Source organism: Hyperolius riggenbachi, chromosome 2 (genome assembly GCF_040937935.1).
Source record: "Hyperolius riggenbachi isolate aHypRig1 chromosome 2, aHypRig1.pri, whole genome shotgun sequence".
NCBI classification, from domain to species: Eukaryota; Metazoa; Chordata; class Amphibia; order Anura; family Hyperoliidae; genus Hyperolius; species Hyperolius riggenbachi.
The window spans coordinates 123285501-123310217 of NC_090647.1; the positions used below are offsets into that span (position 1 = coordinate 123285501).

General features: G+C 44.0%; 1 protein-coding gene across 7 annotated transcripts in view; it reads right to left on the bottom strand.

The window, feature by feature from the left end:
* The window catches only part of LOC137545747 (vitamin D3 receptor-like), a 310410-nt gene that overhangs the window by 143006 nt on the left and 142687 nt on the right, over positions 1-24717 (bottom strand). The window contains exon 1 of one of the 7 annotated variants that reach the window (XM_068267325.1): positions 19846-19864. The exons of the other annotated variants lie outside the window; for them this stretch is intronic. The gene's annotated coding sequence lies outside the window, so the exon portion shown is untranslated. Of the gene's footprint in view, positions 1-19845; positions 19865-24717 lie in introns of those variants that run through there. 7 annotated transcript variants of the gene reach the window in all.

Here is a 24717-nt window from a genome sequence, read left to right on the forward strand (position 1 = left end):
CATTTAAAGATAACCTAAAGTCAAAAAAAAAAAAAAATGAGATTAACTCACCTGGGGCTTCCCTCAGCCCCCTGCAGACGATCGGTGCCCTCGCAGCTCCGGTCCGATGCTTCTGGACCCGCCAACGAGCACTTCCGGTTTCGCTGGCCGACAGGCATGGGAACACGAGTGATTGTTCGCGTTCCCAGCCTGTATATCGCCCCCTATGCTGCTATTGCGGCCTCCTGGCCACAATAGCAGCATAGGGGGAGATATACAGGCTGGGAACGCGAAGAATCACTCGCGTTCCCATGCCTGTCGGCCGGTGATGGCCAAACCGGAAGTAGCCGCCGGCGGGTCCTGGGCCATCGGAGCAGAGCTGCGAGGGCACCGATCGTCTGCAGGGGGCTGAGGGAAGCCCCAGGTGAGTTAATCTCGTTTTTTTTTTTTTTGCCTTTAGGTTCACTTTAACACTTTTTATCAATTTAGAGCCCATCTATGACTTGCCACATAACCTTCTTCAAATAAAACATATGTACAGGCATTGGTTTTAGAGTACATACAAAACGCAATGGATTTGTTCCTTATGTAGTAGCAGATGGTATTCATTCAAGTCAATAATTCAAGAAAAAAAACTAATTAAAGGGACCCTGTAGTGAAGAAAATGAAGTGTAAACAACACCACTTAGGGCATTGACTGTGCTTACAGAGTTGCATTGCCATTAGCCATAATCTTCTCAGAGAGATTTAGTCTGTGCCTTCCCACTTGCAAGTCTAAATTGCAAGATGACGCAATCCTTCCACAGAGTTGGAAACTCATTTTCGTGACCAATTATCTTAGTTATCTGGTTTTGGTCATGTGATCAGAATTGTAAAAAATATGTACCATCTGAGCACTCTGAACACTAAGGCTACTTTCACAGTACGACGTTAAAGGCGCACGTTAGAAAAAGTTTTAACGTGGACTAATGAACAGCAATACTAAGTCTGTGCAACATTCACAGTGCACATGTTGCGATTGTGTGTAACGTGTAGCATTATTAGAAAGTGCTGCATGCTGTGCGTTATACACGTTATTAACTGCGGTGGACTGTTTGCACATGCTCAGTAATGACCTGGAAGCATACTTTTCATTACCTGTATGCGATGATAGCAGGGCATAGAGTTGCGTTGTGACATTTTTGGGACGTTGCGTTTTGATGCGACGCTAAAGTCGCAACGCAAGCTAACAACGCAACGTCCCATTGTTAAAGTAGCCTAAGGGGTCAATTCATAAAAGGCTGTGCGAAAGAATCTTGTCGGGAAAATACCACATTCTATATTTTAGACTTTTGTGTGGTAATTCATAAAAATGTTCACAAGTGCGATAGAAGTGTGGTAAATTACCAAAGCCCTTTGACAAAAACCTCTGCGGTAACATAGTGAGGGCATTGCGAGGCTCCCCAACATCCCTTTAGATGTGCAGGTTTTGTTATACTGCCTCTGCTTGCTCTGAATCTGCTCTGAATCTGTCTATTAGTCTTTCTTAACATTCTATTTAATTGCCACAGCTTAAATTTAAGCACTACTGTAGGGGGGTATGGGGAAAAAATGTTTATCTTACCTGGGGCTTCTAATGGTCCCCTGCAGACATAGTTTGCCCGCAAAGCCACTTACCGATGCTCTGGTCCCAGTCTCTGGTTCACTTCTGGAATTTCCGACTTTAAAGTTGGAAAACCGATGAGCCTGTACCATGTACAGTGTGTGTTGCACTAGGACAGCATTGAGGTGAGGGCATTATGCATGGCGCAGATTGTGAGCTTTGCTGAAAATCTATCTCATAAAGAGTCCACATTCAAAGAGGATCTCCAGCCTAAATTTTAAATCTAGCAGCCTTACTGTAAAAAAAAACAAAAAACAAAAAAAAAAAAACAATTAGTTACCTGTGCTGCTTTGTCCCTCAAAGCCGTCTTGAAGACCTCAAATCATCCTGACTTCCGGCGCGTGGCCCCGCCTCAATGAATAAAAACACAAAGATGTTTACTGGACAAAAACATTGTGACGTTTTTCTCTGGGTGATGCGGGGTCTTTGGGACGGCTTTGAGGCACAAGGCAGCACAGGTTACTGTAACTTTCTTTTAAAGGAAGACAACTAGATTTTACATTTAGGCTGGAGATCCTCTTTAACAGGTCTTTGAACTTGTCTTGGCCATTACAGCACATCCATTCACTGCTCTATACTCAGGAGAATGAAACAGAAGGACTGAGAAAAACAGCATATACAGGAAAAAAATAAATGATAGGTTGGTTTTGCTGTTGAGTCCCTAAAATGAGACACCAACCAGTTACTCCACATAAAACTGACATATCACTCTGGGAAGATGAACAAGAAATACAGCGGATACAGAATAGTTGTACTGGACACACACTGTACATTCAGGTTTGCCCTTTCACCGAGTTTAGATCTGGAGGACACATCCTTAGAGTACTGGTATTACTGGACAAGTGCCAAAACCGTTAGCATTAACTGGTATAGTAATCCAGTAATCCATCTCATTTACATGTAGGTAGCAAGCAGCAACATATTCTGCATTTTCCATTCATCTACTGCAGATGCGGACAGGTTTAGGACTATTAAAGTTTGATGATCACACAGCAGTCAGCAGTGAGAAATATTAAACTCACCTAACTACTGGTCAAAGTGATATTGCACATATTTTCTAGCTCTCAATACTCTGACTTTTTTAAACCACTTCAGGACCATAGGTTTAAACCCCACTAGTGACCAGGTGATTGTTTACAATGTATTGCTCTGCAGCTTTAATAGCGTGCTGCAGAGCGATACAACTTAGCACACAGATGGATCCCCCCCTTTTCTGATCGCTGGTGCAGGGTTTAGTTTTGTTTTTATCAATTTTTTTTATAAAATCGTGTATTTTTTTAAAATTTATTTTCCCCTCCCTCCGACAGCCAATCAGCTTGATCGTCTCTCACAGGCATCAGCCTATGAGGGCAATCCTTTGTTTTTACCCTCCAGGGGACAGCCGAGTGACACAGCTGTCCCCAGTACATCGCTGTCATAGATCGCAGCCCTGTACAGTGTAAGTAGACGGCGTTTTCTGCCGTCTAACAGTCAGATAGCGGAGCTCCGTCATTCAAGCGGGGATACATGCGCATTGGCGCACGCGATCCCCTGCAAAACCCCGCCCCAGGACTTGACGCCTTTCAGCGTTACGCGGTCCTGGGGCTGCCACCTTCCCGACGCCCATCGGTGTTAGGCGGTCGGAAAGAGGTTAAGTGTTTAAGGGAGACTTCTCCCTCTGTTTTCACTGGCACTTTGGGGTTATAAAATGCCCTGTGATTGTGTTTTACACGCACTATCATCTGCATGCATTTGCCGTTTTCTGGATTACAGAAAATACATAGTAAATGGGAACATGCTTGTTGTGCAGAAAAAAGCAGAAGGCTGTCTAATTTTAAACCATGGAAAAAAACGTGCGAATGGAACATGAAAAAACGTGGAAAATCTCTGATTCCCAAGCAGGCTATTGACTTCAAGGCCCAGTACGGCAAAACACGCACAATTCAAACAAGTGTGTGCTCCCTTTCTAAAGAAAACTGCACAAACAAGAAAATCAAATCAGGGCTGTGGAGTCGGAGTTGGAGTCGGAGTCGTTGATTTCCTAGACTGAGGAGTCGGAGTCTGATAATTTTTGTACAAAATCCACAGCCCTGTTAAGTATTAGACTAAGGAGTCGGAGTCGAGGAGTCGGAGTCTGAGCCATATTGGGTACCTGGAGTCGGAGTCGTGGTTTCATAAACTGAGGAGTCTGAGTCGGAAGATTTTTGTACCGACTCCACAGCCCTGAATCAAATTACAGTAGAGTCTCGGCTGTCCAGCACCAACGGGGTTCGGCTGATGCCGGACAATTGTGCTGTCTGGCTGCTTGAGCCTTAGGCCTCATTCACAGTGGGACGTAGCGGAGCTGTATTATAAACTCTTATAACACAGCTTACCATACTGCAATGCTAATCCTATGGGATGCTCACAGTGCGATGTTAGCGTTGCATTGTAAAGTGTAGCATTATGGTAACGCACTGCTTGCAATGCATTACCTCTAAATGCACACATTACCAGGTACAAGAAAGCATACTTTTCATTGCCTGTATGCTCTATGCGACGTTAACACATTGTTAATTAATGTGCGTTACCACCTTTTCTTTGCATTGCGTTGTAATGCTGCATTGTGACTTTAACGCCGCATTACAAACGCAACGTCCCACTGTGATGAGGCCCCAATGTTAAAAATAGGCCTAGCTAATACAGTACTATACTTCATTCTATATACATACCTTGAACTCTGCATTAAATGTTAAAATACACTGATTGAAAGTATATTAACCTTGGCGGAGCCATGGAAACCAGTCGTTAAGCACAGAGAGCCCAGGTTAGTTGTGTTCTGGATAACCAGGACTCTACTGTAATTAAAAAAAACAACAACACAAAAACTGCGCACTGGGCGACAAGTAATGAGTAGCACTGAGAAAAGCACAATAAAAGCAATAAGTGTATTGCCCATCTATACACTTAAGAACAGCTTTCTATAATGCTACGCCGAAACAGATTTGCACAGCAAACACCACCATCAACAGTTAAAGAAAAGATGCAATATAATAAAAAAAACAAAAAAGTACTTACTCAGGGCTTCCTGGCAGCCATCGGGTGCCCTCGCTGCAGCTCTGCTCCCCGCCGGTGGCCCTGGGGTCCCCTCCAGCGCAGATGCCGATGTGCATCTACTGTGCCTGCGCGAGAGCAGCAATGACGTCAGTTGGAGTGTTCTACGCAAGCCACCTCATCGCGACCCTGAGCGGCTCTCACGCAAGGTCAGTAGATGTCGACCTGGCTAGATCTGCAACTGCACTGGAGGGGACCCAGGGCCACCGGCTGGGAGCGGAGCTGCGGCGAGGGCACAGGTCGGCTGCCAGGGGCTGGAGGAAGCCCCGGGTAAGTAGATTTTTGCTTTTTTAATTACCTCGAGCCTTCCCTTTAAAGCAATCCTTCAAGCCTTTAAAAACCTGGGCAACAGAAGCTTAGCATATGCAGTTGTGCTCATATAGTTTACATACACTGGCAGAACTTATGATTTCTTAAAGGAAACCCGTACTGAGATAAGTACCCACAGGGAGGGGGAAACCTCTGGATCCTAATGAGGCTTCTCCTGTCCTCTTCACCCTCCAGGATCAGACACTGGCAGCCCCCGGAAAATAAGTGACATGCCTATCAGCTGCGGCGCAGGCGTAGTAGCGGCTTTCCGATGGGTTCCGGTGGAATCAGCTGAGCACAATCAGGTCCTCTCTACTGCGCAGGCGCACAGCACAGAGCCCTTGATGGATGTAAGCAAAAGCCGTGTACAATTGCCTCTGTGCTACTACGCAGGCTGTCTTGCGCCTGCACAATGCAGCCATATATGAACAAGAGAATGACCGCCCGAACCTATTCAACAAGCCCTTATCAAATAAGTTCAGAAGGCCCCAGCGCTGGGATGGCAAGATTGAGGGGGATGGGAGAAGCCTCTGGATTATCCAAAGGCTTCCCTTGTACTAAAGTATGTAATTTATGTATGTTTGCTGTGTGTTTCATAGTAAGCAGAAACAACACTGGGGCTCGTATGCAATTACCTTTGTCTCCTGAGTTTTCTCCTAGGAGATAATTTTTTAACTTCTTTTTAAAACGAATTTTCAGCACTTTACAATTAAAAAAAAGTACCAAAAAGTAGGTGTAAAAGTAATGTCAAAATTATTTCGAGCATTTTGTTGCATGCTGATGGTTTAAAGGCATTTTATTCATAAGGTGTGAAAATATCACATAGGAGAAAACTCAGGAGAAAAAGTTAATTGCATATGGGCCCTGGTCTTCCAAAGTGCACTGGAAGTAGAAGGCTTTGTTCCATTATAGCCTAGGCTAAGCATAAATAGAAGGGCAGCGTTACATACCAATATACCGCATATACAGGTGCCTAAACTAAATAGTGGTGGTGGAGTTCTGCTACTATGTATTGGAAATCAGCAGGGACAGAGACGGGGGTGTGGTTTCGAGCAGCTATATAGCAGTTTGCTGGGACCATTAGTACACTGTGGCTTCAATTCACTAAGCTTTATCAAACACTTTATCAAACGTTTGATAATTTACCTCATGGGTAAAATATAATTTTGAATTCACTCAGGTGTTACAGATTTATCAAATGTTTTATCAATAAAATGTTCAATAAATCTATAACACCTTAGTGAATTCAAAATTCGATTTTACACATGAGGTAAATTATCAAACGTTTGATAAAGTGTTTGATAAAGCTTTGTGAATTGAGGCCACAGGAGTTTAGCTACACTGTACCCGAACTCTGACCTCTTTTACAGGGTCTAACATGAGGCGTAGGTGGGGGGTAGGTTAGTGTAAGGCATAGATAGAGGAGGGTTAGTGTGAGAATTGGGGTACAGAGAGTGATAGTAGAATATTGGTAAAATTACTGATATGCTACTATCCAGATTACACCCATTTTTCCTCACACCTCTATTGCCTGTATGTGACACACCCACCTAGGGTTTTCTGCTAGGAGTTCTCTGGAATAGCTTTTCATGTAGATCAGGGATGTCCAAACTTTTTAGGCCAAGGGCCATATCGCCGTTCTTAAGAGTGCTAGGAGGCCAAACTAGCAAACGTAACCTCGGACCGAGTTGGTTGAAATCTACATCCTGCATGTGGCTACATCCTGAATGTCACACCACTTCCGCCGATTGTGCTGCTCTCTCCCCGCCGCAATACACTCGCCCTGCCGTCTATATGATGGCAGAGCTGTCTGAGCTGGTCAGGAGCCGATCTCACTGGCTGCTAACCCTGTCATCACTGTAAGCTAATCCCATTGTCTCACATTGATCGACAGGGTCGGGAGCCAATGAAAGCGGCTTCTGACCGGAGCACAGCGCTGTAGAGATAGGCAAGCGGTGTGACAAGCGAAGGTGGTGGCACTGCACGGAGATTGGTGGTGGCAGCTGCTAATTAATGGCTGTTACTGCTACATTGGTGGCTGAAAACCTACAGGTGAACAAAGGGGGAGGCAGAGCAGCGACACAAGTTGGCCCCTGCATTTGGCACCACAGCTACGACCTGCGGGGCCGCATGGAATTAACAACTGTAGAGAGCTTTGGGGGCCACCTGAAAAGAACATGGACATGCCTGATGTAGATTTATGTATGTATACATAAAACAAGGTCAGAAAGCTGAAAAATATTTGTTAATGTCCTTGCAATACATAAAGCTGGCAAAAACATCATACATAACTTATGACAGCTGAACAGCTTCATACAGTAAGTAGATGAGCTATTTATTACTTGTGAAATGCCAGCAACCACACTGTATTGTACATACAACGACCTCAATGCGTTTTATCACCGCTTGAACAATTAATGTAGAAGTATTATCGCTCTAGAATTTGAAACAATGCCAAAGGACAAATAAATGTAAAGCCTTGAAGCCAAGGTACATGTGCTATTATGTATTCAACTGCTGCAATGCTGGGGCAAAGTACTGGCCATGGAAAACATTGTCTAAGCCACTGACAGCAGAGCCGTTACAAAACACACAAATATTTTTCTAGTGACACATTTAGTTCATATGATAAACTCTCTTTGCATTACTAGGCGCACCTTATACAATGTGGTTATAGATTCGATTTTTATCAAAAACATTGATCAAAAGAGGGAAAGAGCGGGCAGGAGCGGCACAAGAGTGAGGCCCCATGTATTGCAGCAGGCAGTCCAAAGCTTGCAGCTGCAGCTGCAGCAGCTTGAGCGATCCTAGGAAGGATCTGTGCTGAGATCTGATCTAATGAGTGAAGCAGCACCAGAGGGAGGCTCCATGGCTCTGTGTCGCCCTGTATTGCAGCAGGCAGTCCAAAGCTTGCAGCAGGCAGTCCAAAGCTCGCAGCTGCAGCAGCTTGAGCAATCCTAGGAAGGATCTGTGCTGAGATTTGATCTGAGGAAATGAGGCACTGTGGCCGGTGGTAAATGATCACTATCAGGAAGATCTATTCTTTACATCTTATGAGTGTATTTCCTGCTTTTACAGGTATGCCACAGTTCTTTCAACACTACCTTCATGGCGTGCAGAGTACAGGATGCAGCCCTATCAAAGCAGCTACTAATAGTGCAGCTCTTTACAAGGCCATGCAAACAGAAAACTGGTAAAACAACTGTACTAACCACAAATATGTTTAACATGAAACCAAACTTTTCAAATCTAGTTTACCTCCAGCCAATCAATCTTCCATCAGAGAAGATTGTAAATACATACTGACTGAGGGCAAATGTGTATGTTCTCATTTCAGTCTCTGTACATTCAAACATGTACGCTCTCATATCACAGTCTCTGTACATTCAAACATGTACACTCTCATATCACAGTCTCTGTACATTCAAACATGTACACGCTCATATCACAGTCTCTGTACATTCAAACATGTACACTCTCATATCACAGTCTCTGTACATTCAAACATGTACACTCTCATATCACAGTCTCTGTACATTCAAACATGTACACTCTCATATCACAGTCTCTGTACATTCAAACATGTACGCTCTCATATCACAGTCTCTGTACATTCAAACATGTACGATCTCATATCACAGTCTCTGTACATTCAAACGTGTACGTTCTCATATCACAGTCTCTGTACGTTCAAACGTGTACGTTCTCATATCAGTCTCTGTACGTTCAAACGTGTACGTTCTCCTATCAGTCTCTGTACGTTCAAACGTGTACATTCTCATATCACAGTCTCTGTAAGTTCAAACGTGTATGTTCTCATATCACAGCCTCTACATTAAAATGTGTACGTTCTCATATCACAGTCTACGTTCAAATGTGTATGTTCTCATATAACAGTCTCTGTACGCTCAAACGTGTACGTTCTCATATCACAGTCTCTGTACGTTCAAACGTGTACGTTCTCATATCACAGTCTCTGTACGTTCAAACGTGTACGTTCTCATACCACAGTCTCTGTACGCTCAAACGTGTACGTTCTCATATCACAGTCTCTGTACGTTCAAACATGTACGTTCTCATATCACAGTCTCTGTACGTTCAAACGTGTACGTTCTCATACCACAGTCTCTGTACGTTCAAACGTGTACGTTCTCATATCACAGTCTCTGTACGTTCAAACGTGTACGTTCTCATATCACAGTCTCTGTACGTTCAAACGTGTACATTCTCATATCACAGTCTCTGTACGTTCAAACGTGTACGTTCTCATACCACAGTCTCTGTACGTTCATACATGTATGTTCTCATATCACAGCCTCTACATTAAAATGTGTACGTTCTCATATCACAGTCTACGTTCAAATGTGTATGTTCTCATATAACATTCTCTGTACGCTCAAACGAGTACGTTCTCATATCACAGTCTCTGAACATTCAAACATGTACATTCTCATATCACAAAGCCTATTTGCTTTTAAGCAAGCTAAAATACAATTTGCCATTAATACCTGCAATATATTAAGCTAAATAGAAAGGATTGCCTTTTTTCAAAAACAGAACCATTTCACTTTAACCTTTATTACCATTGCTGTTTACCTATATGATGGGCTTGTTTTGCCAATGTGGAATGGGGTCATGCTGCTATGAACTTCATCTAGTAAGCAGTCTCTCCTTAGAATTCATAGGTTTAACTGGCAGGTACTACAGCAAGAGGCAGGACTCTGAGCGTGAGGGTGACAGCAGAAAAATTAAAACATTATCAGCTGTCCTCAGCCCAATAGGAATGTGTATATTGCATTTTCTAGGTTGCATGCTTGTAAAGGCAGGGCTCTATTATTTGTGATTTAGTTCCCAGTTTTTCATTAGCTACTTGTTTTCTTATCTATGAACGCCCAAGGTTTAAAGCCGCATCTACATGCGTAGATGCGGCCGCGATGTTCCTTATTAATCGAGCTGCATGCTTATCAATCGAGCCGCTGATGCAGCTCGATTGATAAGATCCGACAGGACGGATTTCCCCACCGCCGATTCCCTGCTCGCTCCCCGCGAGGGGACAATGGCAGGGCATTGAGCGGAAGATAAGCGCCGCGGGAATCGAGCGGGTATTGATTCCGGCGCACACGCGGCGAGCGGGGACGCGGAAGAGGCGATCCGGCGGCTAATCGAGCCGCCGGATCGCCGCCTCATCTACACGTGTAGATGAGGCTTAAGAGTGCTAGGTTCACAAGATGCAATTTTCTGACAGATCTACTGTCAAATCAACTATTTCCAACATGTCCCATCTAATTTCTGATCAATTTTTCGATCGAATTTACGTTCACCTCTGTGGAAAATCGATCGGAAATGTTGGAAATAGTGGATCGGACAGTAAATCTGTCAGAAAATTGCAGTGTGTGTACCTAGCATAAGAAACACTTTACTTTCTGCACACCAACCACATATGTAGCTTTTGCACATACATAAAACTAACCTTCAACATTTCCACTTCCTACCTTTTTCGTCATATGCATGACAATAGGTTTATGCAACATATTTTCCTTCATCTCTTTACATATTCATTTGTATAATTCTTTGTGTGTGCTAGCTAATGGGCTGAGCTAAGCAGCCTATTGTTGTTTTATTTCACATCAAGTATGTTTTGTTAGGATTATGGTCACGTTTAGTTCCTTGTTGTGTAATCTGCACGATGTTCAGAAACACCACAGTGCGGCATACAGTACTGCGTCCTTGACAGGAATCAAACATTCTCCAAGCATGTAAATTAACTCCACCATGGAGGAGCAATTTGGGTCTATTTACTGAACAATTAAACTACTGAACAATTAAAATATGGTCACAAGCATGGACACCAGAAATGAAAAAAAAAATTATTTCTGGCGTCCATGCTTTTGACCATATTTTAAAGGCCCGTGTATTGACCTGAAGAAGCGGGCTGAGACCCGTGAAACGCGTTGTTCTTTTAATCGTGCTGAATAAATAATTTAATCTTTTTACATTAACCCTGTGGTTTGGGTTCTTCCATCTGGAGTGGTAAAGACACCCTCCCTTCACCATATTTTTGTTTCATTACATTACCTATTTTTGGGTGCCACCCCCAGTACTATACATTACATCTCCTTTGGAGGTGTTCACCTTTCGGTTGTGGTGTTTTCTACAACCAAGAAGGACCAACCAGGAGTGCGATCATCCGGTTCCAGTAAGATCTGGAATACCGAGCAGGGACCACGATACACGGTGGTTGCAGGGACTGCAACCCACCGTTGTGAGTATAAATACTCTTGTACTACAATCTAACATCTAACACCCCACAATACTGCACCATTTGGCTCCTGGTCTCTCCTTGTCATACAGGTGACCGTGGTATCCCCACAGTGACCACCTTTTCTACTTTTATTCAACCAGCAAGTAATTTTTTAACCGGAAATTACAGAGTTGTCTCCAATAGATAAAACAATGTACAAGAGGCATTATTGTGGGAAAAAAAACATTTCTCAGCTTTTATTTACATTTAAACAAAAAGTGTCCAGTCCAAAATTATTCATACCCTTCACAAACTATCACAGTCTGTGGGAAAATGCAGAGTTCTATACCATTCCAAATAGTCCAAGCTGTTCTAAAGCTTGCTAATTACCCTGATTAATTGGGAACAGCTGTTTTAATCAACTCAACAGGTGAAAAACAGCAGCTCTCTGCAGTTAGTTTGTGGACAGTCATGGCTAAGACAAAGGAGCTCAGCGAGGACCTGCGGCTGCGCATTGCGACTGCTCACAAGTCAGGAAAGGGCTACAAGGCCATTTCTAAATGTTTTCAAGTTCCAGTGGCTAAAGTGCAAAGTATTATTAGAAAATACAAGATGTTCCGTACTGTGGAAGAAGACCCTACAACCTGAAAGATTTGGATCTCATTGCTAAAGATGAATGGGCAAAAATACCTGTGGAAACATTCAAAAAGCTGGTCTGCAATTATAGTAAGCGTTTTATTGCTGTAATACCCAATTCTATTGCTAAGGGTATGAATCATTTTGGACTGGACACTTTTTGTTCAAATGTAAATTAAAGCTGAGAAAGTTTTTTTTCCCACAATAATGCCTCTTGTACATCGTCTTAATATCTTTTGGCAGACACCTATGTCATTTCCCATCAAAAAATTACTTGGTGGTTGAATAAAAGTACTGTATATGCTTGTGTATAAGCCGACTCACATATCAGCCGACCCACCAACATTTACCTGCGAGACCAGGAAGAAATGATCGACTCGCATATAAGCCGAGGTCAGGGAATGCCCCAGGGCCTGGTCAGCTAATTAGATACGGAGGGATGAGAGTCATACTTACAACCGGGGAGTTGGAAAGCTGAAACAGGTACCTGTACACGGCGGGACGCCGCAGTGAGAAGCATGGAGCACAACCCGTCGGGCGGAGAGAAGGTAACACTTAAATGCTAGACGGGGAGGTGGCAGACGTCACCCAGCTGAGTGGATAGCCAGTGTAAGTGTTCATGTAATGATGCTTTGAACCGGGACATTTGCTCTGATACACCAAGGAGTAGCTTGTCAAATTAATATGCAGAATATATGTGCCCAAAGGCCATCACAGTTATAGAAGACTGGGCCCTGGACTATGTTTAGAAGCTGCAATTTGTCAGACACAAGGTTGCATATGCTCCGGAGTGATCTAGAACATAACTACCTGCTGTTTTTGGACTGAAGTAATTGCATTAAGCCTCACTTCATCCTTCAGATCCGTATTGGCCAAATCCATCTTTGATGAGTGTGGTATGAATGTGTATGGCAGTGTCAAGGAGTGCTCCTTTGATTGTTCCAGTGCGGGGTTTGGGGATTTTAATGGGTGGGGTATTGGGGGGTTTCAGCTGTTTTAAACCTTTTGATACAATAAAGAGACGTTTATAGTAAGTGAGTGGCGGTCCATTGAGTTACGTCTATGCTAGGAGGTTATGTTGGTCCTGCCTTCCCTAATGGTTATTGGGGTTTACTAATGTACTAGATAATGATCTGTGCACCGGAAAAATAAGTATCACAGCTAATTAGAGAGGGCAGTTCTATTTTAACTTACTATGTAACCTTTGGCCTTAAAGAGATACTGAAGCGAAAAAAAAACTATGATATTATGATTTGTATGTGTAGTACAGCTAAGAAATAAAACATTAAGATCAGATACATCAGTCTAATTGTTTCCAGTACAGGAAGAGTTAAGAAACTCTAGTTGTTATCTCTATACAAAAAAGCCATTATCTCTACGACTTTCAAAGTCGTGGAGAGGGCTGTTTTCTGACTTTTATTATCTCAACTGTTAGTGAACTATTTACTTTTCCTCTGGCAGAGGAGAGGTCATTAGTTCACAGACTGCTCTGAAAGAATCATTTTGAATGCTGAGTGTTGTGTAATTTGCACATATTAGAGAATGATGCAATGTTAGAAAAAACACTATATACCTGAAAATAAAAATATGAGAATATTTTCTTTGCTGCTAATCTTCTAGTAATTATTCATAGTACACAACCAATTCATTATATCATATATTTTTTTTCGCTTCAGTGTCTCTTTAATAGCAGTGCACCTGCAAATCCCAAAGCAGCAGGAATCTGAGCACCATACAAATGGCTTTATTTCTACATGGGTTGCATCAAAGTGGCATACAAACATTCAAGCATAGCAGTGTGTTATACACAAACATTGGTATGCCCACATGTGGAAATAAAGCCATGTGAATGGTGCCCAGCTTCCTTCTTATTTGACAGGGAAACATGTTGTTATACAGACAGACAGATTGTGTGTCCCTCCACCATAGATGGTAGACATCGTAGAGCGATATTTGCCACCAAATTTAAATGTGACAAACCTTTGATGTGTCCCCCGTAGGGATATGCAGAGCAGTAGGTGTCTCACTTGCTGACCCACGGCGCCTTTATAATGTTTCCCTGCCACTCTGTAGCAAAATGTGCTGACCTCGGTCCCTCTCCTCCCAGTATATGCACACTTCATATACCAGGGGATACAGAGGTTGGCGCAATTTGCTAGAGTGGCGGCACTCAGGGACATATCTGCCTGCATCGATCTGCATACACCGGACACACACACACACACACACACACACACACACACACACACACACACAGAGGTCGGCACAGTTTGTTACACAGCGAAGAGGGGCAGCACTAATGGACATATCTGTCTACAGCACCCTGCATATATGGGGAGGAGGGGGGGGGGGCACAGAGGTTGGCACAATTTGCTACACAGTGGTGGGGACGGGGGAGACACTATAAAGGTATCCTTACCCAGACAGGGGACACGGAGGCCACATCAAAGGTTTTCCGCATTGAAATCTGGTGGCACAGAGGGGTACCTTAGACTTGACTCGTGTATAAGCCGAGACCCCCAATTTTGGGCCACTTTTTTGGCCTAAAAAATGTGGCCTATACACGAGCATATATGGTAACTAAGTCAAAATTTGCCAGAGGTATGAATAATTATGGGCAGCACTGTACTGAATGTAACTTCAGTGAATAACATACATTTGCCAGTAAATGGAATCCGTATTTAGCTAAGAAGTAGAACATTAGTAGCAAAGAACAGTTCATATTGTTTCCAGTACAGGAGGAGATAAGAAACTTCACTTGCTATCTACGCAAGAGAGTTTCTCTGAGCTCCTCAACTAATTTAGTCGGAAAGCAGTGCTATTTTCTGAAGCACTTACACAAAGAACAGTGAAATACAACAGTGAAATACAACTTCACATAAGATTTTACAGCAAGGAAGTTCAAAGGGTCATTAGTTCTGCTCTGTTTCATAGTTTAACCCCCTCCCGACCGCCTAACGCCCATTGGCGGTGGGAGGGTGTCAGCCCGGACCACCTAACGCCGATTGGCGTCAAGAGCGGTGGACGGGGATTAGCAGGGAACACGCGCATGCGCACATGCGCGATCCTTCCCTACAGAGATCAGCTTGCCAGCCCGCGATCTCAGCTGGCAAGCTATTGAGAAGAAACAATAAAAGAACCTTTTTTTTTTTCCTTTGATTTTATTTTGGGGTTAGTTCTAGGTTAGGATTTTCCTTTCAGTCAAGAAGAGCAATGTACTATGGAACTTATTAGATTGGACTGATCCCTAGGATCTCAGTAGGAGGCACTTTTGTGCCCCATTTCCTAGGTTGAACGGTATGGACATCGGAATTTTGCTCTTCAACATATATACGTGTAGGATGTTTATCCACGTTTGTTTTTATCTTCCTTCTGTATATGTTTTGCTATTTTAGCTTCTCCAGCTTGTTGTTATATTTGCCTTATTATATAATAAAGCTCTTTATATAATTAAAAAAAAAAAAAAAAAAAAAAGAACCTTTGTTAACATCTGTACAGCGCTGCAATCTAGCACACATAGCTCTCCCTCCGAGCAGCTCACAATCTATGCCCTCTCATAGGCTGATGGCCTAAGAGGAGAGGAAGTGGACGGATCGCCGTCCAGGGCAAATTTAGAGGGGGGGGGGGGGGGGGGGAGTGGGACTAACATGATTAAAAAAAACTACTTTTTTTTTTCTAAATAAAAAAGAAAAACGAACGTTCGCAGCAGCGATCAGAGACCACCAAAGGAAAGGCCTCCTAGTGACAAGAAAAGGAGGTAAAATTAATGTGGGTGGTAAGTTGTATGACCGAGCAATATTATGTTAAAGCTGCAGTGTGCTGATTTGTGAAAAATCACCTGGTCACTAGGGGGGGTGTAAACCTGTGGTCCTCAAGTGGTTAAATGCAGAGTGTAGTTTGAAAACTGCAAATATTAAAGAATGATGCAGTGTTATAAATATATATATATATATCGTACTTTTCGGCGTATAAGACACACTTTTTCTCCCCAAAAAGTGGGGAGGAAAAGTCCCTGCGTCTTATACGGCAAAGGCAGGGAATCCCCGACTTCCATATGCCCCCCCAGCGTTCTCATGTGTCCCCGCTGGCCTGACCTGCCCCCTGCTTATGTCTCCGGCCCCCCCGCATACTCCGGGTCCCCGTGCAGCTTAGCGGCAGAAGCTTACCTCCTCCATCTTGCCCGCGGCGATTGAAGACATCCGGCTTCAGTGTGCGGCTTCCTCTAGTGCTGGCTTCTAATGACGCGTCATCAATGACGCGTCATTAGAAGCCGGCACTAGAGGAAGCCGCACACTGAAGCCGGATGTCCTCAATCGCCGCGGGCAAGATGGAGGCGGTAAGCTGCTGCCGCTAAACTGCACGGGGACCCGGAGACAGAAGCGGGGGGGGGGGGCAGGCAAGGCCAGCGGGGACACATGAGGACGCTGGGGGGGGGGGGGAAACAAGAGGACAAAGGAGGGCAACCACATGGGGGACCAGAGGACACAGGGGGACCACAGGGCACAGGGGGGGGGGGACAATAGGACACAGGAGAGCGACCACATGGGGGACCAGAGGACACCACAGGGTACAGGGGGGGACTACAAGACACAGGAGGGCGACCACATGGGGGACCAGAGGACACAGGGGGGGGGTACAGGGTGGGGGGGGGGGGGACAAGAGGACACAGGAGGGCGACCACATGGGGGACCAGAGGACACAGATGGAACCACAGGGTACAGGGGGGAGGACAAGAGGACACAGGAGGGCGACCACATGGGGACCAGAGGACACAGGGGGGACCACAGGGTACAGGGGGGGGGGACAAGAGGACACAGGAGGGTGACCACAGAGGGGACCACAGGGTACAGGGGGGACCAGAGGACACAGGAGGGTGACCACAGGGGGGACCAGAGGACACAGGGGGGACCACAGGGTACAGGGGGGACAAGAGGACACAGGGGGGCAACCACAGGGCACAGGGGGGACCAGAGGACACAGGAGGGCAACCACAGGGCACAAGGGGAGACCACAGGGCACAGGGGGGCAACCACAGATCACAGGGGGGGGGGGACCAGAGGGCACAGGGAAGGAGACCAGAGGACACAAGGAGGAGACCAGAGAACACAGGGAGGAGACCAGAGGACACAGGGAGGAGACCAGAGGACACAGGGAGGAGACCAGAGGACACTTTAGGTAGACAGGGTGAGATAAGAGGGCACATGAGGTACACAGGAGGACAGCATTTGAGGGAGGGCATGTACAGGACACTCCTGAAATATGGACGCACCAGGTTTAGTTTATTTTTTTTCCCTGTTTTTTGCCCTCTAAACCTGGGTGCGTCTTATATTCCGGAGCGTCTAAGGCCCCGTTCACACTTGCGGTTTAGTAAAAACCGCACCGGATGTCCGGACCGCACCGTATACGGACCGGACCTGATCCGTACGGTTCCTATCCGGATCCGGTCCGGATCCGGTCCGTTTGCATCCGGTTTCCGTGCGGTGTGAACACGGTTGCGGTCCGGATCCGGTTTCTTAAGGAGATAACATCCTTTTAATTACCTGGGGTCTGGGAGGTCAGCAGAAGGGTCTGGGGTCATTGTTGGAGACAGGTGGACGTGTGGAGACCATCCGTGGATACAGAGACTGCAGTTGGGACCATGGATCCAGGCATTTTTTACTCGTAAACCTGGGAATTCTCTCTGTTGTTCGCCTCCTTCAGACATATCAGACATGTTGCTGGCAAAAAGAGCTCCAGCATGAAATCGCTGCTGCCCCACTCTTCGCTGGGCCCATGTGGTCCCCATCCAAAATGCATAGGAAGTGGGGTAGAACGTCCGGTTTTTGTAGCCAGTGTGTTGTGCGCTCTCCGGCTCTCATTGCTTTGTATTGGCCGGATGGTGCAGTCCGGCTCCGCTCCGGATACGGCTGCCGGAGGAGCCGGACCAAAAAATAGCGCATGTTGGAACGGACGCCGGAGTCCGGATCCGGCCCGGATCCGGTCCGGCTCCGGCAGAACGGACGCATGTGAACGGACGCATAGGCTTTCATTGCCATGCCGTGCGTCCGTTCCGTCCGTTCTGAAAGCGGTCCGGCTCCGGCACGGCGATTCCGGACGGCCACCGCTAATGTGAACCGGGCCTTATACGGCGCGAAATACGATATATATATATATATATATATATATATATATATATATATATATATATATATATATATATATATATGTATATATGTATATGTAAATATGTATATGAAAATATCTTTTCTTTCCTACTAATGTTCTTTTAATTGTCCCTACTACACATGCAAATCATTATATCATAAGGTAATTCGCTTCAGTATCACTTTAAAGGGCATTTTATTGACAATTACGAAAATATCACTTAGAAAAAAAGCTAAGGAGAAAAAGTGAATTACATATGGGCCATTGTGTCGTCTTTTAAACTCATACAATTTTCTGGGGGCCAGTCAAAATTTTTCTAGATATTACCGGTACATTATAATGCAATATGGCAGCTTTCACTACTATCATCTATATACTAACATCTACTGGTAGTCTACTGTTACAATTCACTGTACAATGCTGAGATGACAGCTTAAAGCGGACCTGAAGTCTTTCACAGGACAAAAGGACGTGCATGGCAGAGCCTTCCTATAGAAGGGGGTACGCTCCACTTATTTGTTCAGACGGGTACTGCAGCAGCTATTAGATTGGATTGTTACTAAAAGCAACCAATGGCTACTGGGCTCACTGGATCCAATGATTAGTAGATCATTTATAAGTTTGTCTCAGCCTATGTTTCCTTGCCCATGATAGAGAATATTTGCCTTGTTCTACTGTACGTTGCTGGGTGTTATTTCTGTGGATTATCTGTGTACGACCTTTTCCCTGATCTTTGGACTGTGTTATTGGATTGCCACCTGGACCAACCCTGTATCTGTATTGACCTACTCCAGTCTATTCCCTAGTACTGTGATTATCTGACCTCCCGTGTAGGACACCTGGGCCCATATGCAATTAGCTTTTTCACCTGAGTTATCTCCTAGGAGAAAATTTTTATCTTCTGTTTAAAATAACTTTTCAGCATTTTACAATTTAAAAAGTACTCAAAAGTTGGTGAGAAAGTACTATCAATTTTATTCTGAGAATTTTCTTGCTTGCTGTTGGTTTATAAAGCATGTTATGACAAGTTGTGAAAATATCACCGAGGAGAAAATCCAGGTAAAAAAGTGAATTGCATATGGGCCCAGGCCTGTTACTGGACTTGCTAAGGATTACGTTTTTGTACCTTACTATCTGATCTCTCGTTACTGACCCGGGCTGTCCATTATCCTGCCCGTCTGTACCTGCCTTGTGTGTTTCTAGAGGTATTTCTGCCTTCCAGGCCTCAGTCACAATACCTTGAGCACTTAAAGCCCGAGGCGCAAGCGAGTGCTGAGACAATGTAAGCGGTCCTCTCTCGGCTGAGCGAGGATGCCCCACATAAGGCAAAGACTGCAGAGGGGGTATTGAGACTGAAAGAAGGCCAGTGATACGCCCAGCCTCACATATGTAAGGTTAAAACTTATATGGGCCAATCCAATTCACTTTTTCCCCTAAGTTTTCTCCTAGGAGATAATATTTAATCTTCCATTTAAAATAACTTTTCAGCACTCTTCAACTGAAAAAGTACCAATACGTTGGTGAAAAAGTACTCTCAAAACGATTCTGAGTGTTTTCTCGTCTGTGGGCTTAAAAGGCATATTATCAGGACCAGGTTGGATTTGTGCCCCATCGTCAAGCCTCAGACAACGTCCGCAAAACTCTGAACGTACTCCAGCATGCAGCGCAGTCGGGACAACAGGTGGTGTCACTGGCCTTGGATATTGAAAAGGCCTTTGACACCATCTCCTGGCCTTATATGTTAAATGTCCTGACTCGAGCCGGTCTCCGTTGTCCCTTTATGCATATTATTAAACAACTATACTCTACCCCTAAAGCATACCTTAAACTACCATCCTCCTCACTAAGTCCAATCCTGATTCACAGAGGGACACGTCAAGGATGTCCCCTCTCTCCAGCAATTTTCGCTCTCGTTATGGAGCCGCTGGCAGCTGCAATTCGAGCAAATTCTAATATCCAAGGCTACAAAATAGAAGGAAGGGAATATAAACTGAGTATGTTTGCGGACGATGTCCTTTTCACACTGACAAACCCTGCACTTTCCATCCCAAATCTACTACTAGAACTCAAAAAATTTGAAAACCTATCCGGGCTTAAGTTAAACCTGGATAAGTCGGATGCTATGTTTAGTAACTTTCCACAGGGCATGGGAGCATATATCTCTGGTATATTTAAACTTACCTATCAACCGCATTATCTTAAATACCTAGGGGTAAAGATAACCTCAGATCCATCCCAACTTTACCATTGGAATTATAGGCCATTGCTTAAAACGCTTCAGCAGCTTATACTATCTTGGATGAATCATCCTATATCATGGGCAGGTCGTATCACAGCAATAAAAATGACTCTCCTTCCTAAAATATTATATTATTTCCGCACCTTACCTATCCCTATCACTAAAAAAGAATTGGAACCCCTCCAAAAGTAGATTTTTGCTTTTATATGGTCACGAAAAAAGCCTAGGATACAACGCCAAACCATGCTATTACATAAGAGTGAAGGGGGGCTGTCAGTACCCAATCTATATAAATACTACCTTGCTGCCCAACTGGCTTTTATCCCTATACTTTAGGCAGGTGTCCATACCCCTAAATGGGTGACTCTAGAAAATCATCTACTTCATCCCTTAAGCTGGAAAGGTATGCTATGGGCCCAGTGCCAACAATACAGCACAATTAGATCCCTCTCCCACTTTACTCACCACTCACTCCTCCTTTGGAGAAAAGTACGCTTTAAGTACAAACTGTAATTCCAACCATCAAAATTAACAGAGCTCCTGGGCAATCCTGACTTCCTGGCAGGTCAAAATCTCAAGGCTTTCAGTTGGTGGTCTCTGAATAACCTTAAGGTAGCCATACACTAGTCGATTTGCCATTAGATCGACCAGCTGACAGATCCCTATCTGATCGAATCTGATCAGAGAGGGATCGTATGGCTGCCTTTACTGCAAACAGATTGTGAATCGGTTTCAATCTGTTGAGCTGCTCCTGCCGCCTGTCTCCCCCCCCCCCCCCCCCCCCCCCGTATGCATTACCTAAAGCTGGCTCCGGGTCCTCTTCTCCGCGCTGCACCCCGCACCGCATCCCAGCGTACACTGTGTCACTCCGTGACCAGGAAGTTCAAATACAGCGCCCTCTGTTTGAACTTCCTGGTCACTGCAGTGACACAGGAAGTTAATGTACGCTGGGATGGAAGCAGGAACAGAGCCGTGCAGCGCGGATAAGATGCCCGGGAGCCAGCGTCAGGTAATGTATACCTGATCGGATCGGCCGCCGCTAGCGACGCGCTCCCTACCCACGGGCGATCGACGGTATTTTTCCGCACGGCGTGATCGACGGACCGATAGAATTTCAGGAGGAAATCGGATCGGCGGGTGCGTTTAGCGTGAACGATTGCCAGCAGATTCGATCCCAGTGATCGAATCTGCTGTCGAAACGGCCGCAAATCGGGCCAGTGTATGGCCAGCTTTACAGTTGTTAAACATACTCTGATTCATGATAAAGTAAGTGCAAAGCAAACATTAATAGATAAATTCAATGTCCCTACCTGTGAGGTTTTCAGACTACACCAAATTCAGCACTACATATTATCCATGGCTAAAGTGGGTCAGGAATTTAGAAGCACTAACCTCGAGGCTCTTTGCCTGAATGATCCTCTACGTAGGGGGACTTTATCCCTGCTCTACTCCCTCTTAAACGCTGGTCCTCCAGATTTAAAACTCCAATACCAGCTTGACTGGGAAGCTGACATGAGTACTATTCTAGATAATAATCAGTGGATGCAATGCTTTGAAACTCTCTCAAGGGGCAGCTTATGTGTAACACATATGGAGTCCTCGATCCGTGTTCTTCATAGATCCTACTTAGTGCCTGAGCGACTCCACCAGATCTGCCATGACAAATCAAATCTATGTTTCAGGGCATGTTCAGTCCTCGGTTCTATGTATCATACTTGGTGGTCCTGTCCAGTTGTAGCCGCACTTTGGAATAGAATAATCCGCAAGATTAATTCAATTTTACCTATTCAATTAACAGTAGACCCGGCGGTTTGTGTTTTAAGCCTACAGCCAGATGCAGTCTCACATACTCATCATAAATTGACTCAGCATATTATGAATACTGTAAAAACCTACATAGCATCCCAGTGGCAACAGAAAAACCTATCTTTTAGCTGTGCCATTAGCCGTATCCACCCCACAATGCTAAATGAATAGATTAAAGCTAATCTGCTGGACAGGGCGCACCAGTTTGAACAAATCTGGTTGCCATGGATCCAGGCTACCTCCTCCGCGGATGCCCAGGAGACTCTCACTTTATTCTAATATACTAAAAGGGGATATATTAAAAAAAATAGAAAAATAAAAATAAAAAAGGGATAGGAGAAGCAGGGGAGGGGAGGAGAGGTTCTCCTTGCCAACATAACAATACGATCATGGTTTTCCTAAACCATATTTATTTTCATATCATTACTTCTAGGTCGACACGGGTACTCCTTGTTTGTACTTTGTTTCTTTTATTTTTTCTCTGTTTTGTTTTCTCTACTTCATATTTTAGACTCGTTTGGATTTGTTTAAACTAGTCACACTGTTAACAGGCTACTTTGTCTGATCCGTAATCTACTACTAGAGTAGCCTAGCATATTGTGAACTTTAGTTCCATACTTTTCTCCAGCAATAAGTATGCAAAGTGAAACTGTTGTCGCTGTTACTACTGTGCTATATTATTCCTGTTGTACCTGTCATATAGAAATGTAGTAAAATGTATATTTTGCTGATGGATATGTTGTTTTTCTCAATAAAACTTTATTGGAAGTAAAAGGCATATTATCGATAAGGTATGAAAATATCTAGGAGAAAATTTAGGAGAAAAAGTGAATTGGATCGGGCCCATAATGTTTTTTCCACTCACCCATAAATATCAGACACAATTAACCACTTGAGGACCACAGTCTTTCTACCCCTTAAGGACCGGCCACTTTTTTTCCATTCAGACCACTGCAGCTTTCACGGTTTATTGCTCGCTCATACAACCTACCACCTAAATGAATTTTGGCTCCTTTTCTTGTCACTAATAAAGCTTTCTTTTGGTGCTATTTGATTGCTCCTGCGATTTTTACTTTTTATTATATTCATCAAAAAAGACATGAATTTTGGCAAAAAAATGATTTTTTTAACTTTCTGTGCTGACAATTTTCAAATAAAGTAAAATTTCTGTATACATGCAGCGCGAAAAATGTGGACAAACATGTTTTTGATAAAAAAAAAAACATTCAGTGTATATTTATTGGTTTGGGTAAAAGTTATAGCGTTTACAAACTATGGTGCAAAAAGTGAATTTTGCCATTTTCAAGCATCTATGACTTTTCTGACCCCCTGTCATGTTTCATGAGGGGCTAGAATTCCAGGATAGTATAAATACCCCCCAAATGACCCCATTTTGGAAAGAAGACATCCCAAAGTATTCACTGAGAGGCATAGTGAGTTCATAGAAGATATTATTTTTTGTCACAAGTAAGCGGAAAATGACACTTTGTGACAAAAAAAAAGAAAAAAAAAAAGAATCCATTTCTTCTAACTTGCGACAAAAAAAAATGAAATCTGCCACGGACTCACCATGCCCCTCTCTGAATACCTTGAAGTGTCTACTTTCCAAAATGGGGTCATTTGTGGGGTGTGTTTACTGTCCTCGCATTTTGGGGGGTGCTAATTTGTAAGCACCCCTGTAAAGCCTAAAGGTGCTCATTGGACTTTGGGCCCCTTAGCGCAGTTAGGCTGCAAAAAAGTGCCACACATGTGGTATTGCCGTACTCAAGAGAAGTAGTAGAATGTGTTTTGGGGTGTATTTTTACACATACCCATGCTGGGTGGGAGAAATATCTCTGTAAATGACAATTTTTTCATTTTTTTACACACAATTGTCCATTTACAGAGTTATTTCTCCCACCCAGCATGGGTATGTGTAAAAATACACCCCAAAACACATTGTACTACTTCTCCCGAGTACGGCGATACCACATGTGTGGCACTTTTTTGCACCCTAACTGCGCTAAAGGGCCCAAAGTCCAATGAGTACCTTTAGGATTTCACAAGTCATTTTGCGGAATTTGATTTCCAGACTACTCCTCACGGTTTAGGGCCCCTAAAATGCCAGGGCAGTATAGGAACCCCACAAATGACCCCATTTTAGAAAGAAGACACCCCAAGGTATTCCGTTAGGAGTATGGTGAGTTCATAGAAGATTTTATTTTTTGTCAAAAGTTAGCGGAAAATTGATTTTTATTGTTTTTTTCACAAAGTGTCATTTTCCACTAACTTGTGACAAAAAATAAAATCTTCTATAAACTCACCATACTACTAATGGAATACCTTGGGGTGTCTTCTTTCTAAAATGGGGTCATTTGTGGGGTTCCTATACTGCCCTGGCATTTTAGGGGCCCTAAACCGTGAGGAGTAGTCTGGAAATCAAATTCCGCAAAATGACCTGTGAAATCCTAAAGGTACTCATTGGACTTTGGGCCCTTTAGCGCAGTTAGGGTGCAAAAAAGTGCCACACATGTGGTATCGCCGTACTCGGGAGAAGTAGTACAATGTGTTTTGGGGTGTATTTTTACACATACCCATGCTGGGTGGGAGAAATAACTCTGTAAATGGACAATTGTGTGTAAAAAAATCAAAAGATTGTCATTTACAGAG